The sequence below is a fragment of the Vicugna pacos genome, chromosome 31 (assembly GCF_048564905.1).
Source record: "Vicugna pacos chromosome 31, VicPac4, whole genome shotgun sequence".
Classification (NCBI taxonomy): Eukaryota; Metazoa; Chordata; class Mammalia; order Artiodactyla; family Camelidae; genus Vicugna; species Vicugna pacos.
In genome coordinates this window covers 740664-745947 of record NC_133017.1, presented here as the reverse complement: position 1 = coordinate 745947, position 5284 = coordinate 740664, and the positions used below count along the sequence as shown (strand labels likewise).

At 37.0% G+C, this 5284-nt stretch overlaps 1 pseudogene; it reads left to right on the top strand.

Annotated features, from left to right (window-relative positions):
* The first annotated feature begins 1674 nt into the window (after positions 1–1674).
* LOC116278451 (olfactory receptor 5AK2-like) lies at positions 1675–2556 on the top strand (annotated as a pseudogene).
* Positions 2557–5284: the final 2728 nt, after the last annotated feature.

The window sequence follows — 5284 nt, the reverse complement described above, 5'->3', positions numbered from 1 at the left end:
TATCAATTATGCTCTTTTTTGGAAAATAATGCATTCTAAACCATATAGACTCTCACAACTAACAAGAGTCAGTCTTACTTTAACAGTACTCCAATTTACTGTGCATCAGACAATTAAAGGTCACTCATGAATAATCAGAAGCATGACTGCAGTGAGAGCTGATTAAAATAACACTAGCTGTGAGAATAAACAAATCTCAAAATCTCAGTGACTTCTCATACCCGAAGTTCTCAATCACATACAGTCCAGTGGAGGAAACAGTTTGCTGGCAGAGAGTCTCTGCTCCACAGTGTCATTCAAGATCAGAGACTGAACAAGGCTACAATAGTGACGTAGATGGGGCTGCCAGACTTGGCAAATAAAAGTGCAAGTCTCACTTAACTGTGAATTTCAAATGAACAGTAATTTTTCATAGATTTTCCATGCAATATTTAAATTTTAGTTATACTAACAAATTATGTGGTTTATCTGTAGTCCTGATTTAACTGGTTGTCCTGTATTTTATCTTAACACTTGGCTTCCAAAATTTTCCTGAATGTCAGTATCCAGTCAACAGATGAGGGATAAAGGGAGTAGAAAGTCATATGATTCCACTTGGAGGGGAGCAGGGAAGGCCTAGGAGCAACATTCTTTCCTTTTGCCCATGATCCACTGGCCGAAAAGGGTATCCTGGCCAAACTTAAGAAAGTTCGATTGGAAGTGATGTTTAACTGTGTGCCTAGAAGAGAAAGGAGATCTACTGATGAGGCCACTTCTGCCTCAGCAAAGGCCCATGACACATTACTCCACACTGAGCAGTGCTCAGCAGTTGGAGTCATGTTTAAGAGTAAAGGAACTAGAATTGAGGATTTGGGGGGCTTACAGAATATGAAAAATTATAGAAGAAAACAACTCAGCTGTATTCCTAACCAGGTACATAGGTAACAAAATTCAGAGTGGAAAACAAAGAGCTCTGTGATTTAAAATAAGCTATCATTATATACTAATAGAGTTATTACAAGATGATTTGTCCTGCAGATGGGCTATGGCTAAAGAGAAAAACAAGGAAATGGGAAATGCAGGACTATCTCTTAGAAATCCATAAATATATATATACACAAATAAAAGTGTGTGTGTGTATGTGTGTGTATATATAAATATATGTATTTATGTATATATATACATACAGTTGCATGCTAAGGATGATGGTATAAAGATGCTCTGAAGTCTTCCATGCATATGTGAATCATAAACAAATCTCAGAAAATTTCCCTAGTGAATGCTGCTAACTTCAGGAACTTGACCAGGATTCAAATGATAAGTGGTTGAGAAAAGCTATAGGTTGTTGAAAGGTACAAAATCATATAAGAATATTGGTTTAAGCAAATATGAATACATTTTTAATATAATGAAAATGTGTTAATCTGTGTTTCCTAGATTAACACATATTAGAAATCAGTCTTCTTCTATGAAATCTTACTTATTTTGGAGATGAATCCATGGCTCACATATCACTGTTTTTGTGGTGGGTTTTTATCAAGAAAATAGAAAAAAAATTGGAAAGAAATAAGCCCTGTTGTGAGTGTTTGCCATGAAAATCAAAAAACGGTGACTGGAATATAACCTTTCATGTTTAAGAAGATTTATTTTCTTTTCTTGGTCCTCATCTTGGTCCTTTTTAGGCTTTTGATAGTCATGACACAAGGAAATAGCACTAGAGTGACTGAATTCTTTCTTCAGGGATTTGGTGCCCAACACAAGTTTCAGTATGTCCTCTTAACTTTATTTTTGGTCATCTATGTGAAGTCCAGACTTCAGACACCCATGTACTTTTTCCTACAACATTTAGTTTTTGTTGATATCTGTTACAGTTCTGCTATCATTCCCAAGACAATGCAAAACTTCATAGTAGAAAACAAATCAATATAATTTAAGGGCTGTGTCATGCAATTATTGGTTTATGCAACATTTGTGACCACTGACTGCTACCTCCTGGTGACTATGGCAGTGGACCATTATGTGGCCATCTGTAACCCACTTCGCTATCCCATAGTCATGTCCCAGAGAGTCTGCATCCAGTTGGTAGCTGGTTCATATGTCATGGGCACTATAAATGCTTCTGTGCACACAGGGTTTACATTTCAGTGTTCTTCTGAAAGGGCAACACCATCAATCACTTCTTACGTGACATTCCTCCAATCCTCACCCTCTCATGCTCCAACATTGACATCAACATCATGCTACTTGTAGTCTTTGTGGGATTTAACTTGGTGATCACCGTGTCAGTCATCAAATGTTCCTACACGTATAACCTGGCTGCCATCCTCAAGATGTCTTCCAGTTCAGGGAGGAAAAAAGCCTTCTCCACGTGTTCCTCCCAAATGATGCAGTCACCATTTTCTGTGGGACCCTCTCTTACATGTACTTACAGCCTCATTCTAATAATTCCCAGGAGAACATGAAAGTGGCTTCTGTATTTTACAGCATTGTGATTCCCATGTTGAACCCCCGATCTAAAGTCTGAGAAATAAGGAGGTAAAAGAAGCTCTAAAAGTGATGGGGAAGAAATTCTTCTAGATTGGACCCCAAGGGTTAAAATGCAGCACACCAAAGTATGCAGTAGAGATGTTTGACCATATTTAATGTTTCTGAAATAGGGAACCTGTTCACCTCTTAAACCAGTGATACCTCCTTCAGTAGATAATTTCTTAGAATGTAATAAATATAGTGACAGCTCATGGGACTAGCTTTTTGGTTATATATTTTGAGAAACATATCACATACTACCCATGAAGAAGAACTCTATGGAACTTATTTCAAATATTAAGGAATATGTGTAGACTTTACAAAGTATAGTTATTACAAATATATTGTAGATACATTCTTAAAGACTGTATTTTGCATATAATCAATATTAAAATTGAAGTTCACTATTTCCTAATCATTTAAACAAGTTCCCCAAATTATCTATGAAGTAGCTCTTTGTATGTTCTGTTCCAATTGTCTTGTATACGTGAATGCAAAATAAATGTACTGCTTTGAAAAGCACCTTATGGCTCAGGCCACTGTACTTCCTACTTACAGCACTTGAAAACACTTACTTCTCATGTGACATTGTGACTTGTTTTGTTATTAGTTACCCTCTTTATTCTGAATCCTCCCTTTTCTTGTGGAAGTTAAGTAAACTTCTAGAAATAGTTTCTATCTCTCTAATAGAAATAGAAAACATAGAATGTAAATGGAACTAAAATGGCAGTGGTCATTCATTTATGAAAGGTGTACCAATCATTTTAGACCAGACAGAAAATTTTAAACTTAGAGATGCACTAAGAAATTCAAGAAGCCAAGAGCACTTTGATTCAGGAAGACAAACTGTTGACAGAAAAACTTTAGTAGATAGATTGTGGGTAAGTGATGGAAATCCTCACATAAATCTAAAGACAACATGCTAGCTAGATGAAAGATCAAGTTTCATATTAAAATAACAGCAGCCAATCTAATGAACTGGCCAGGGAATGTACTGTTAAGTAACAGCACAGGGAGAATTGGGCAAGAGATGAATATATTTTTTTCAAGTACATTATCCTACATAAATTCTAAGAGATCAGTTAAAATTAACCTGAAGTCAGTGCAGCATGACCATAATCTGCCCAGCAAAAGTCTAACTTTAGAAAGAAGAGATCTTGTATCCAGGGCAGATCCATGTGTCTTCAAAGACCAGGACAAGGGACAATAGCTGGAGAATCATGGAAAGTAGACAGAGGATTTCCAGAGACCCTAGAGGGGAAAACTGGAGACTAATGTACAGCATGGTGACTGTAGTTAAAACACAGTGCTATACACTTGAAATTTGCTTAGAGAGTAAATTTTAAGCATTGTCACCACAGGAAGGAGAGAAGGAAGGCTAGGAAGGGAGGAGAGGGGAAGGAAGGATAGGAAGGGAGGAGGGGGAAAGGAAGGAAAGAAGGATTGGGAGGGAGGAGGGTGGAAGAAAGAGGAAGGAAGCAAAGGAAAGAAAGAAAACTTTAAATATGTGAGATGATGGATATTTTGAACTTAATTGTTATGATCATTTTACTATGTATATCTATATCAAAATACCAAGTATATACCTTAAGTATATACAAATGTTATCAGTTATACCTCAAGTAAATTTGGGAGGGAGGTGATCAAGCAAAGAAGAACTTAGTGCACATTGCGAAGTCTAAGTGGCCAAATTAGAAACAGGGCACGAAGTGGAGAGTTGCATATTACTAGGCATTCAATACCTAAGTGAAAGAAACCCCAAAAGGAAATAAACTGAATGGTAAATGGACAAAAGTAGCAAAAATCTCAGAGTCTTATGTAAGGATGAAACAGTTGATGTGGGTTCTGACACGGGAACAATTAGCAATTGTTAGCACTTGTCGAAGAGAGACATCCCTTCCGGCATTGTGTAGAGTAGCAGTGGTCTGTTGCATAATCACATATGTTTCTTAAATCATCAGCTGCCTTTAAGCTGTTTGGGCCCCGTCAAGACTGAGGGGAGCAAAAAATATAAACTCCTGTCTTGAGTGAACCAGTATTCTGTGCATCCATTCATGTATTTTTTTTTTTTTTGCAATTTCAAAAATTTACTGGGGGTAGTGTAGAATCACAGGGCACCAACAATTGAATCAGGTACTGACCCTAGCAAGACATTTAGGAAGCATCTAAATCACTAAAGAAATAATAATAATAACTTGTTGACCTATTTCCAAGGAATCAGAGGGATAGAAGTAGGGCTCGTTCCCAGCCTAAATTAGCAGCCTGGGAGCCAGGGAGAAACAACTGGAAGAGTAGCTAGAGGCTGAGACAGGATGAACGCTAAGCAAATATCCATGAAGCAGAAGCCCAAATCTCAACCATTAAGAGGACACCCTCCTAAAAAGTGAAATTAGTAAAGAGTAAAAATGAGTAAAATTTTGATACACACAACAACTGGGATGAATTTACAGGGAATTAAGCTAAGTTAAAAAAAAAAAAAAGCCAAACCTCAAAGTTGTACACTGTATAGTTCTAGTTATAAGACATATTTGAAATGACAAAATTTTGAAAGTTGAAGACAAATGAATGGTTACCAGGGTTAGGGATGGAGTGAAGTAAGTGTTGGATGAGGTGTAGGTTGTGTTATAAAAGAACAATACATGAGATCCTTGTTTGAAACTGTTCAGTATCTTCACTGGGGTGGTGACAATAGAAATCAGCATCGATCATAAAAATTTTTAGCAGGGGAGGGATATAGCTCAGTGAAATTCATGCATGAGATCTTAGGTTCAATTCCCAG